The following is a 14344-nucleotide window of genomic DNA, read 5'->3' as shown; positions in this document are numbered from 1 at the left end:
AAATCCTTTATAGAAAATTGTACTTTTTTATAGGATCTCTGCGACTGCCAAAATGTGCTTCATAGTGCATCACAACAATTATGATTCATTGATATTGAGGTCATATCAAAGATGTCTGTTTGGTGCCTGGGAAGGATTTTTTTTCCTTTAGTGGGAAATAAAAGGCTACACATTAGAGAGCATAAATGTCAAGTTATTACGGTTAATGGAAACAAAAACACTAATTAAGCTCTAAATGAATGTGCTGTTTGCTGCCTTCGTCTCTTTCAGTGATTTCAGATAGTGGGAGGAAGAGAGATTTGGTCAGACCATTAAACATTCAATAGCTGAAATGTATAGACTTTAAATTGATTATTCTATTGTATATAATTATTATTATTATTTTTTTACATTTGTATATATTCTTTAAAATGTATTTTGTAAGAATTAATATACACACACATATGCACATTTACATAGTATGCATTATTGATGTATTTGTTTATTGTTACATTATTTAAACAGGAGTGTATTTCATATTACAGTGTATAAAAGTGTACATTAATAGTGTATTTGTTTAGCTGGGCTTTATATGTGCACAGTATTATATAACAGAATGTGTGACAGACGTGTCTCTGCTGTTTGCTTGGAGAAAGACTTTTTCTAATGGCCGTGCTTCTGGAAGGAGCCACCTGTGTCTTCATCCTTTCACTGGTTTATATGAAATTAAAAGATTTTTAGATTAAATACTTGCAATAGTAATCTCCTTAACGCACATGCTCAAATGCCTTGGAGCCAAAGAGACACAAAGGGTGCAGCTGCTGCCAATTGTGTCATCTCAATCAAGAAACATGGAGAGCTGGTCTGAGGAATAAAGGTTATTTAGGTCCCTGTGGCAGTGACGGGAGGCAGTGTGAATGTGGGAGGGGCGAGACAGGAACAGATGCTGGTCTGATCCGCTAATGACATGAAGTTGCAGGGACAGAGGAGCGCTCAGTGCCTCAGGACATGACTGTTTCTTGAGCTGGAGCAACAGATCATCAGGCCTGAGACACGCTAAACCCAGCCTGATCTGGACCCAAAGAAAAAAGAATCCAAGTAGAACTGGATTCTGAATTTGTAGATTTTATGAAGGAAGTGTGAGCTGTGCAGCTGTTGCCAGAGTATTGTGACTGGTTGTCAGAAGAGGGTTTCATGGTTACCAAGGTGTTCTGAGCATTTTGTTTGTTTTGTTTTTGTTACAATATTGCATTGCTATGTGGTTGCTAGAGTGTTATTTGTGATTTCTAGGCTCAGCTAAAATCAAAAGAGAGAAAGAAAAAGAAAAACCAACAAATGAGAAAGAGAAATTAAGACAGGGAACGTGCAGAAGGACAGGAAAGTAGAAAACAAAAACTTGAAGGAACCGAATTTGTTGTCCCTGAAATCGAATTTTTTTTTTTTTACATTTTTTAAAATTATTTTTGTCTTTGTTTTACAGATAAGAAGGATCAAATACTTAAAAGTAAAAATATTATGTTTTGCTTTGTTTTACAAGGGAGACAATAAAGAGGATCAAAAACTAAAAAAGTCCTTAAAATCATTTTAAAACCATTTTGAACTGCACATGCCAAAACCATTATAACTAAAGACAGGAAATTTTCAAAACTTTCCAGAAATTTTGGACATTTATGGAAAATTTGTTCTACTGTCAGCTAGAAACAGTTGAATTTGCTCCAAAATGCTGTAGAGTTTAATTGCACATAAAAGTAGCATTTTCCATCTTTTTAAAAAGTTAATAATACAAGTTATTAACCTTTAAAAGGTATTCTACCTATGCATGATTATATGGTTAGTTGCATTATACTAATCCCATTCTGCTTTGTTATTACCCTTTTCCCTGCTGTTACGATCGGCCCATTTAAGGTCATGCCCCTTCAGTTTTAGTGTATATTTTGCATGTCGTACACACATGTATGTAATGCATGCAGGCACACACCACTGAGTCATCAGATGGCCTGAGGCTCAAACTGACATTATCCAGCTTAGAACAGTCAGTCAGTCAGTATTACCTCAAACACACTAAACAAAGAGAGAGAGAGTTGTTTGGTCGTGCGTCAGGAGAGACGTATCAGACTCAGGGTATAAGGAGGGGAAAAGGGCAGGAAACAGCTCTGGTCCCGTCACTTTCCTTCTGGTCATGTATAATGCACAGCCTTGCACTATTATAGTGAGAATTTAATAAATAATGCAATAAAAAGTATTTTTAATTTTTCTTTTTTTTAGAAGAACCAAGTGAGGACAGTCTTAGTTTTGAAAGTGTAAAACTCCTTTGTGATATGCTACTGCTGAAAACTTTGAGGTCAGAATTATTTTTTAATGTGTACGAAAGATGTATCTTATGTTCACCAAGGCTGTTCAAAAATACACTAATATTGTGAAATATTATTGCAATTTCAAATAACTGTTTGGCTTTTTTAATTATTTTAAAATGTAATTTATTCCTGTGATCAAAGCTGAATTTTCAGCATCATTAATCCAGTTTTACGTGTCACATGATCTTTCAGAAATCAATCTGATGTTAATTTGCTTCTCAAGAAACATTTCTGATTACCAATTCTGCAAACTGTCCTTTTTAAAAAAAAATTGATTAATAGAAAGTTCAAAAGGGCAGCATTTATTTGCAATAGAAGTGATTGAAGATTGATTTATAAAAATAAATTAGAAAAATAAAACTACAAATAGCTGGTACAACACACAAAAAATTGTTAAATCCTCAAATATACAAATCCTAGTGCTTTAAGGGCTGTTCAGACAGAATGCGTTTACTATTCCATTGTTCTTCTACAGTATGTAAATGCGCTAGACGAATGCGTTTGACTGTTGTACTCATGTTTTTTGCAGTCAAAACACAGTCTGTGCAATAAATAAATTAGGTCTCATATAGTTGAAACTCATGAGAAACAATGTAACTTTTTTACGAGGTGGTATGAATTTGCATACTGCGATTCATACAAAAACATATGATTTTAGAAAAAAGCATGAACCTTCACGACTAAACATAAGTGTCAGCAGGGTTTAAGCAGATTGTATGAAAACGGATGACTCCTGTTGTCCTGACAACCACTCAACTCAAGACGAACCTCAAGATGAAGTTGTGACTAAAAAAGCTGGAGAAAAGGCTGGTAATGCTTTAAACCTTTATAAGAGCACTCTAATGTCCACAACCCAACCCAACCATCAAACAGCACTGATAGCGACAACATTACACTCTGAAACTGCAGCTTTTAGCAGAAATTATTGTCTATTATTGTCATAATAGACAACATAGATGGAGAATCTGAAGATCTGACTGTATCTGATAGCTGATGAATTTTTGGTTGGTATTTTTGACTGTATAAACAAAATGCATTGCGGCCTTTAATACACAGAGTCCATTCTGTGCCTTCAGATGGAGAAGCTACAGAGTTCCTGCTGTGTATGTATCCTACAAGTCATTATCATGTTGGCCAAAATCAATGAGCAGGCCCTATGCAGATGGGCTACTGCTTATCTTGGCCTTCATCCATCTCCACTGGGCGGCTCTTTTGTTCGGTCTTCAGAACAACCTTATGGCCAGATTTCAGCGGCTGACATGACTTGATCATCTACAGTAGATCTTAATTCAACATTTTGCGTGAGAGAAAGGAAGACTGTGAGGGTGGGTGTGTAATAATCAACACTCATTGCTTCAACCAAGAATTATATGTGCTGTTGACTGTAAACAGCCGCTAGTTCCAACGAATTGCAAATTGGGAAAGAGCAATCAATGAGAAATGCAAATATGACTAACACGCTGTTTTATCGCACTTCACAACAGCTGTCTTGGACCTCTTTGATGTGTCGCACATAAAGTGAAAATGTGAAACGCTGCATTTGTAAATACAGTAAACGCTTAAAGAATAATCAGATATAAAAAATGTTATGTTCATGACTTAAATACAGCTTTAAATGTGAAGTGATTAGCTTTTGGTTGTTAGATTTTTAAAGCTGTCCCTGTTTGATATGCAAAGATGATTACTGTATGGTAAATATAAAGTTTATTTCTCTGAAAAGTTTGGCTTTGGCTTGTTTTGCAACACAGAAGTAAGCAATATTTTCTGTGAATGTACGAGACTTCATTAGCAGCTTTGAGTAATTAACTACAAGATTAACAAAGGGCAGTGAATGTAAAACTATTTGCGCTTTATCCGGTGTTTATGAATAGGATACAGTTTGCAATATCAAGCAGCTTAATATGATCTCACAATTGTGAGTTTATGTCTGGCAAATCTGGCAAAAATAAACTCACAATAGTTATGAAGTCCAATCTGAGGAAGAAAGACTTATAACTTATAATGTAATGGCTTGTTATAACATCAGAAATGTGAGATATAAATGCACATTTGTGAATAAAATCTGTACAACAAATAAAAAGTCAGAAAATTCAAACATTCAATTTACAAATGGTCCGATCTTACGTTTAAAATAAGGTGGGTAGAATAGAAGCAACGGCATTAAAAGCCACCATTATTCAATAAATAGATAAAATGAGTAATAAATTATCAAAATAAACATTTCATCTGGCAAATAATAGTTCATCATCCTAACTGTATACTGTTTACAGTTTCCATGCTCATAAACATTGGTATTTATTGGTTGCTACGGCTGGAAACCAACAAAAAATTACATTTTCTACCTATTAGATTGTGTTTTATTAATGTCACACACCCCCACCTAAAACCTACACCTTACAATAATGCAAATACAGTATTGTTGTTCAGCGTGACAAATTAGACTGATGTGCGCATGCTCAGTAGCTGCAGCTGTATTTATCAGCATTTAACATCAGTTTAGAACGCGGCTCATCCAATCACAATTTCTAGCCCTTACTAATAATTTATAAAACGATTTATAAACGTTTCAATGTATAACACAATAGTATTAACATTATTATTGACATAATGTTTAATTACAAGGTTCGCCACATAATATTTAAATTAGGCAACAATAGCCTACTTATGTTGATTAAATAAGCAACAGCGTTAACACTTTTCTAAAGTGTGGCTCCAGAAAAGTTCGACATACATTTTAACGACTTAATTAATCAGGGAGGCGGTATCTTAACGCCTTCCAGGGGCTCTGATGAATTTATGATGCTTCTCTGGATTCGTTGAACTCGCATCACAGTTCCTGATAGCCGCATATCTTCAGTCAGTGCAGCGACCGGAACTGTAAAACCGTCTCATCCCACTCCGCGCGCGCGGGCAGATTTACAGTATCCTTCAGCTGCACGAGACAAACAGCAGCAATTATCTGGCGGGAAAGAACGCGACGTCAAACACACGGCAAATCAGCATCGGTGAACAAACAAGCTGAGATTTCATCGTCCTTACAAAGAGAGAAGACAGCATCTGAAGCTCGAGGCGCAGTGTGATATGGAGCTGCGAAGGTTTCGTGTTCCGGTTGAGGACGTTTGAAGCAACGGCTTTTTATACGCCACCTCATTTCATGGACCACTCTTCGATGTAAAACTAGTTTACGCTAATTTCGGCGAATTTGATTAGGTGTACCTATCGAAAAGGACTTTTGTTTACCTCGACAAGTTTTTTCTCTTCTAAATTACTACGATTGTGCTCTCTTTTTTCCTCTCATTTAAGGAACCGTCGATGAAAAGTCGCTCGGGATGTTGACAACTCCACATAAACGGATATGAAATAAGGAACACTTCGATTCGCTTCATCTTAAGACTGTTAATACGCCGCGTTTCTTGTCTCCCAAACCCGTTCGCTTCACGTTTAAGCGGTTTTAGGACGCCAGAAGTCGAGGGGGAAAAACCGCCGAAAGTCGCTCACGCGGATTCCGTAACAGTTCTGCAGATGTGCTCTGGTTCAATTCTAACCTTCGTGTAGGTAAGATTGAACACAACTGTGATTTATTTCGGTTAATATATCCACAGAAATGTTTTTGTTATAGAAAAATGCTGTGTTTTTTCTCTCTATTGGTTTGTGTGAACAGTAATCAATCCTAATTCGCTTTTAATGTCAATAACGCTCGCGAAGAATTTCTCCAGTTGATATTTTCATTATAAGCACTTTTAATGAAATTAAATGATGCCTGTTTTTCTTGATATAGTTTGAATTGGCATTCGTAGGAACTTGTTCTCTGTCCATGGTGCTGAAGTTATGGAAAGTTGACCTGCTGAACTCGATTTAATTCAAATATGTTGATGTTACATACATGTAGTATATCCTAGATAGATGTTTCTCAATACTGTGTCATTATAGAAGTATAATTAATGTCTGAGTTAATGTTTTTAACCAAATCTTCACTACAGTATACAACTTTTAGGCACATAGGAGGTTGAATTCCAGGTAAAAACCAATGAAAAGCACATTTTCCCACAGTTTGTACTTAAGATGCACCCAAAGAAACAACCTTTCGTAGTTTTTCAATCTACAATGAGTTGTAACTACATCACGATTTTGCATTATGCATTTTGACCATGTTACAAGTAAGGCAATCTTTCTCAACCTGTGCTCTTTTAATGATAACTCAAACGTTAAGAGCCATTGAACCCATCATGTCACGTGCAGTCAAGCAGATATGGCAATCTACACTCTTCCTGATTGGTGGGTGCGATTTCCCATGACCCCTTTGAAAGGTGCAAAGAGATTTTTCCCCTACGACATTTACGAGATGGGACATAAAGGGGGATGGGCATTTCCAACATAATATTGTTAAAGAATTCTCTCCACCCCCAACCATGACCGTTCCTCCATCCTTACCCTCCCCCGTCACATCTCTGTCTATCTGTCACACACATATTAATTGCAACATGTCCTCATTCCAGTGAATCATAGAGACATAGCATGTCTATTCCAAAGTGTCATCTTCAAAGGAGGAATAAGCCATTATAAGCTTATTTTAACCAAATCATCTTCAAAACAGCTTTACTGTGCTGTTGCAGTGGACATGTGGAGTTGTTACCTTTAAAGTTATTTTAGCCTGATCTGACATGTAAAAATACATTTCAGTAGTCAAGTTTGTTATGTCATATAAATCATATTTTCTCATAAACCTCATAAATCATAAACCTGTTAAACAAATATTGTGAAATTGGTGTAAGATTGAAATTTCATAAATCAATACAAAGAAATAGCAAGGAACACATTGAATTACAATGAAATTTTTGAGTAGACTTGACTGAAATATAATTTTCTTGTACAAATTGCCAATAATCTTTGTTTTATTTAAAACTTTATTTAAAATTTACAATGTATTTATTAATGTGTCTACAGTGTGAATGACATTCTTCTATGGGACACAAAATAAAATATTTTGAAAACTTTGTTGGATTTTTGGACCCCATTGACTTCCATTCTTGGTAAATTCCAAAATTCCAACAAATAAGAAAACTTTTAACATTTTTAAAAACTTAGTATTTACTTATTTATTATTTATACTTACATACATACATTTGTGCATACATATATGCCATTCTTCTCTGAAACACAATATATATATATATATATATATATATATATATGTATATGATGAAAGAAGTCATACAGTACAGGTTAGGACATAAGACATAAGGGTGATTAAATGATGACAGAATATTTATTTTTCATTTATCCTTTCAATGATGTTAACACATTTTTTTAGGTTACCCTGACAAAACATTTTTCATAATATAATATAAACGTGCTTCTCAGAGACTAAAATGATTTGTATTCTGCATGCAGCAAGGTTTAGGAATAATTACAGAATGTTACAGTGACTTTAAATTGCATCACCTTAAAAAGTATGTAAATATTAAGTCATACAAAGTTTTTGAAGCATCCAACTGAAAAGTGCACTTAGACAGACAAGATTTTATTCTGACCATACGGCCTATGAGCAGGAACGTTTAATGATTTGGATATTTGTAGGATCATTCTTCAAACTCTTTTCTGCCAGAACCTCCAGGCTGCCTTTCACACCACATTTCCTCACTACTCTTTCGTTTATGTCCTCCACTGTTCCTGCTCTCCACCCTCATCCCCTCCCCCAGGCCGGTTGATATGTCTCCTGCCACAAGGCCATGTCACTTCCTGTCACCGCAGACACCAGCATGGGCTTACTACACTCCTGCCTCCCCAAGGGAGAACATACCGGCCGATGCCTTGCAGAATATAAACATGTTAAAACTAGACTGTTTTTACTAGAAGATGGAAGCTTGCTCTCACATCCCCCCAAACCTACTTAAGCTGAATTGGAAAAGTCCCAAAGCAATAACAAAATGGATTATTTCTCACATCGTTTGGTATGGAGGAGATTTCTCAGGAGGATCTTCTCCAAGGAGGGGCCATGAACATATAGGGATGTTCAATGTGAGACAGGAGCAGAATATCTTTTGAAGCACAAAATTGTGGAATGATTCTGGATATGGAGTGGCCTCTTGCCAACTGGACAGGCAGAGATATAAAAAGATTAGGGCAGGAAGCAAAGTGGAAAAGAGGCTGGAGCTGTACTCAGCTGCCCTGCAGGAAAAACTCTAAACACACACACTATGTTATCTCACAAAAGAGTGTTTTTATGTAAGTCCTGCAAACACTTTTATCCTCTTTGTGGTGATGGAGGAAGACTGGAGGTTGTGTACATAGCGGCTACAAAAAAAATGCCTGAGTCATATGCTCACTCCGGCCCTCTAATGCAGACACAGTCAGTCGCCCCTGAGGCCCGGGAGAGCTGAAGCGCCTGTTGTTCCGGTTAAACTGAGGACAAGTCCTCTAGAAATAAAGAGGACTGTCAATTTAATATGATTTTATTAATGACTTTTTTTAAATGATTAATGTTATTATATGTTTAAAAAAAAATCATTGAATTTAATTGTTTTCTCTGTTTTTTTTTTGTAAAAATTGCCTGCCACCGTCAAAAATTTTTTTTCATTTCCACAAAAATATTTATGGACCCTAGAATATTTTGTTGTATGAATACAATACATGAACATGCAATATGTAAAAAGAAAAAAAAAGTATTCTGACATAATGCATTCTTTTTTATCAGCACTTGAATGTTTCATTAAAAAAAGTTGAGAAAATTAAGTTTTTCTCAAAAGACATTATTTTAATAACTTTATTTTACACATGCATCTGCTTACATACACTATTGGTTGTTTCTGCTTCTTCTTTGCCTGTATTTTTATCCAGATATTCAGTACTCTTTCAGAAGACGGGTAATAGCACCTCCTACCATGTAACAGTGAAAGACACAGAGAGAGAGAAAAATTTATTTTTAATTGAAGTTTGCACAATTTATTGCGTCTTGACCTGTATGACATTTTAGACTGTTTTTAACCTGACACAGTGTCTTAAATCTTCAGAACACAAATGAAGATATTTTTGATGCATTCTGAGAGCTCTCTGACCCTCCCATAGACAGCCATGATCCTAACATGATCAAGGCTCATAAAACACAGTAAGGAGATCGTTAAAATAATCCATGTGACATCAGTGGTTCAATTTCTTTTTACGAAGCTACGGGAATACTTTTTGTTTGCAAAGAAAACATGCGTGTCTAGAGCATTTTCAGTAGGGGTCATGTCATGTCATTATGTCCTTTTTGAGCAAGCATCGTATACATATATTAGACCAATTTGTCAAGTCTGCCTAGGAAAAGCAATTATTATACCAGCAAACTCAAAATTGGATTAAAAATGTAAATAGGCTATAAATACTTAGATTATTATATAGCCTAGTGTTTGTTTACTGATAGACAGTCAAAAAGACAAATATTTTATTTATAAAATAATAACACACCACAGATCCTGAAGAAACAGTAACAAAAACACAGTGACAGAAATGTCAGAAATAGCGCATGGATCTGTCACGTGATTAAGGAATGATTTGAACCCGAAGACTTGTCAGACAAGAGGTGAGTTAATCACAGACTGAAGACCCTGGTAAAGAATTAATTAATCTTTTCTGTATTTTTATAGCATTTTAGTTTTGTATTGTTTGTTGTGTGATGAACGTTTGCGTAAGTACTAGATGTGTTGTGGAAGTAACATGTAACATTTTAATTACATTTTGCTAAAATGAACGAAATGAATCGAAAAAAGATTTGTTCATTTTGCTGAACGCGTGTGTCTAGTGTCTCGACTTCCCTTACTTGATAAAGTAAAAGTCCAAGTCCGGGGGGCACCTGGGGTGGCCAATCGTAGACCCGCCCCTGTGCAACATATGTACGCCAATACATTGTTTATGTTCCGGTAACGTAAACAGCGTATCCGCTAGGGGTGTGACGAGACACTTATCCCACGAGAAATCCTATATGATGAAATATATAAGGGAAAATAGTCTTTTATTTAACTGAAAAACACAAAATGCAAAAAACTTTAGGTGCATTTTGAAATCAACTTGTACTTTTTGAAATTAAACATCCATTTTAATAAATTTTATGCAGTAATAAACAACATGTAAACACTGCAAAATGTTTTGCCACAAAATTAGGCAAGTAACAGGCAACAGCAAATGACAGGCAAGTAATTGCACAAAAAATTATAATTAGTATAAATAATAAACAACACAAATATACCAAGCAGTCAGTTAAGTTTACATTATTAAAGTAAAATGATTTCCACTTTAAAGGTGCCATCTGTCATGTCTGGCAAAAAAATCAAGTCATACTCCACATTCCATACCAGATGGGGGCAGTATGCCTCAATAAAGTAAATTGGTCTACTCTAGAGTAACAAACGAGAAACGGCATAGTCTCTATGCTCCGCCCCTACATTCACAACAACCCTACAGCCATAGCCGAAGCCTAAGAGGACGTTTTGCCTCCAGAGGAACGTTGGGTGATGTCAAGTGATTTTGAAACATGACATCTTCAAGCTACTCCCCTTCACCTTTACCAGTGAATATGTTCCTATTCGTTTTGTTCATATTACATTTTGAGTTGTATATACACATTATTTGAATTAAATTAATTTGACAGACAGCATTCTGTCAACATCATTGGTCAACATCAGACAGCTGATGTTGACCAAGCTAGCGCCAACCAATGTAACCAGAGCTGCCAACTCTCAAGCATTCACCGTGAGACACACGCAATTGACTCTTTTCACACGCTTTCACGCCACACATCAATTTTCTCACGTACAGAAAACCACGAAGCAAAGAGGACACGGAGACCAACAGACTAGACAGAGCAGGTTAGTTATGATATAAAAAAATGGGTAAGTTATAGCTAGCTAATTATCAAACGCAGCTACGGTTAGCCATCGCTAACATTAGCACGTTTATAGAACAGCCTTTGATACATTTCTATGTTATAACTTCCCGAAAAAAAATACACAAACATATAAAACAAACTTCTAGCGAAATACTTACATTATCTAACTTACCAATCCAAAAGAAATGTTGCAAGTTCGGTGTCGAACCTCATTTCTTTCAGGTCCATCAGTTGTCTCCAGCGATTGAAAGCAATGCCGATGTTTACTCTGGTTCGGCTCCTTTTCTTATCGGATTTGATTTGTGATTCCGAGCGCGGTTGTTTCCCTGTAGCGGGTGGTGGTCTCTTGCCAAGGCCTTCAGTCATCCTTCCGCTCTCTTCCCTGAACTGAAATGAAGTAGTGGGCTGTACTTTCCACACGACTGACATCAGGTTCAAGTACGCCCACAAGCCGTGCGAGTTATTCGTGTATTGCAGGTTGGCTGGTGGTTATGTTGCCCGCATACCGCCTCCCATGGCCGAAACTGGTATTACGACACCTGTCGGGCCGGGGCTAGTAATGCTAATGCTAATTAAGGTTGATATCTCTGCAGCACTATAACTTGACATCATTTATTTTTTAATGATTGAAAATTTAGCAAACTTTATTTTTTGGCAAACAAAGGGGCTGTACTATTAAAATTAAAACATGGAAGAAATGTTGTGTCATTATTCCTTAAAATATAATGTTTGTTTCATTTTAGTAGTAGCAGTAGTAGAAGTAGGCTACATTCATTCTACAGAAAAACTATTATAGGCACAATGTCTTCAAATCAAACCGGAGTTTTATTTTGACGGGTTGCCATGAATACCTTTAAGCCTGTGTTATACTTTCCGCATGAGCAATCCAGATGTGTACAAGGACAGTGCAGATGTGGATTACTTGTATTTATACTACCGAAAGCGTACACTGATGGTCCACTCCCCATCAAACATGTGAACAAACAATTCCCCAGAATTAATGCACATCTGGCTTTTTTTCATATTGTTTTATCGACGGATTGTATAGGTTCAAGTAGCAACGGGCTTCTTCACACAGACTGCACATGTACAGTTGGTGCATTTGAAGCCTACTGACAGCACGGACACAAAAAATGGGTGACGATGATGATTTTTACGTCAAGCATACCATAGCAGACACTAGCGAACTCATGGACACGGAAAGTATAATACAGGCTTTACAGTTCTGTGTATGAAATATGATGCTAGTTCTACTTAAACTGTAAAATGCTCATGAAGTGACTCTGAGAGCAGTTCTGGAGACGTTGTTCATGAAACTGAAATCACTGCGAGCATCGTGTGCGCTTCAGTGTGTGCGTAGTAAATGAAACCACGTGTCTTCGCCATTCATTAACAGAGACAGAACATGCAGGATTCATATTTAAACTGACTTTTGCGGCTTAATATTTACAGATACTAGTCCATATCGTGATTTGATTTAAATGAAATTAACAACTTTTGATTAATTAATTCAAAGTTTGACAAATTCCGTGACATTCCACGTTAAACTGTGAATTCTATTTTTATGACTGGAATAAAGACTACACTACACATTTTTTCCGCTTATTATGCGGCTACTTGCCTGATGTGTACATAAAATATCTTACACACCACCACTGGTGAAGGAGCCAGTGTAATGCAAATAGATCTGAACGGTCAGCGCAAAGTTATCGTCGCATTCTCGTTAGACCAGTCCAGACCAGTACCACGAGATCTCGTCACACCCCTAGTATCCGCGAATGGTGCTTCTGACACAGAACAGCATACGTATCTGCTACTCTCCAAAATGGTGCTATAAGTTGACAAATTGTTGAATAAAGTTATTTTTGTTTTCTTTGTGCACAAAAAGTATTCTCGTAGCTTTGTAATATTACGGTTGGACCATTGATGTCACATGGATTATATATCTCCTTGCTATATTTCTGAGCCTTGATCGTGTTAGGACCCTTGCTATCTATGGAAGGTCAGAAAGCTATTGGAATACATTAAAAATATCTTCATTTGTGTTCTGAAGATGAACGAAGGTCTTACAGGTTTGGAACCACATGAGTAATTAATGACAGAGTTTTAGATTTTTGTTTTAGAGAGAGAAGAAAAAAATCATAAAAATTCATTTGTAAATCAGCGCAACTCTCAGTGCCCGTATAATATGAAGTGACATTCTGACTGAAAGTAACTATTCCATGAGTAAATCTAAAGCAAAAAAAATATATATTATGCTATGTAGGGAAATTATACGTTACAATATATAATTAATGTAGCTTTAGGCTTAAGATATAGACAGCAATTATGGCTGAAGAACACGGGTCACAAATGGATGAACCCCAATGCAGAACACCTGCTATTTACAGCTGGAGCCATTTTAACCATTCATTTGTATGATTGTGAATAACTGCATAACTGTTTGCTGTTTCACGGTGACAAGATGCCACTTTGAGTGCCCTTGAAGGATTTAATCTCTTTAGATGATACAGGGCATAATGACCAGGATAGATAGACTTGTGTATCTGTTATTTGTTCTGAAGTGATGTTATATATGCCTACCATGAATTAGAGCTGCACGATTAAGATAAAAAAACATAATTTCCATTCAATTCCCTTGATATAGTAATTATGACTATTAAAGTACAGCAGGTTACACATCTAAACTTGTCGATGCTGTGCTGTATTATGCAGGAGAAATAATGCAACTTTGGTTACTAATATTATTTTGATCAAAAATAGCAAACACCAAACTGGTCAAAGGGATAGTTCACCCAAAAATGAAAATGAAAAACCTTCTTTCATTTTTCGGAAACCAAATTAAGATATTTTTTGATGAAATCAAAGAGCTTTCTGGCCCTGTATAGACAGCAACACAACTGACACTTTCAAGACCAATAAAGGTAGTAATACTCCGTGTTACATCAGTGGTTTATCTGTAATTCAACAATTTCTTCTCTTCCCTGTCAGTTGACACAAGTTCACAAGAGTACCACGTTGCATGCTATAGTATGTACTATAGCACTAGAGTATAAACAATAATAATTAATTATCTAATTAACTAATCGATTTCATTGTAATAAAAAATAAGAAATTACAAATTGAAAAAAATATAGATATATATTAA

At 36.0% G+C, this 14344-nt stretch overlaps 1 protein-coding gene across 2 annotated transcripts in view; it reads left to right on the top strand.

Annotated features, from left to right (window-relative positions):
- The first annotated feature begins 5148 nt into the window (after positions 1 to 5148).
- LOC132127637 (protein FAM163B-like) overlaps positions 5149 to 14344 on the top strand; it is a 43574-nt gene continuing 34378 nt past the window's right edge. The window contains exon 1 of one of the 2 annotated variants that reach the window (XM_059539606.1): positions 5149 to 5884. The gene's annotated coding sequence lies outside the window, so the exon portion shown is untranslated. Of the gene's footprint in view, positions 5889 to 14344 lie in introns of both variants that reach the window. The other variant, XM_059539605.1, reaches the window with a different exon arrangement.

Source organism: Carassius carassius, chromosome 45 (genome assembly GCF_963082965.1).
Source record: "Carassius carassius chromosome 45, fCarCar2.1, whole genome shotgun sequence".
Lineage (NCBI taxonomy): Eukaryota > Metazoa > Chordata > Actinopteri > Cypriniformes > Cyprinidae > Carassius > Carassius carassius.
This window is presented reverse-complemented; position numbering and strand designations above follow the sequence as displayed.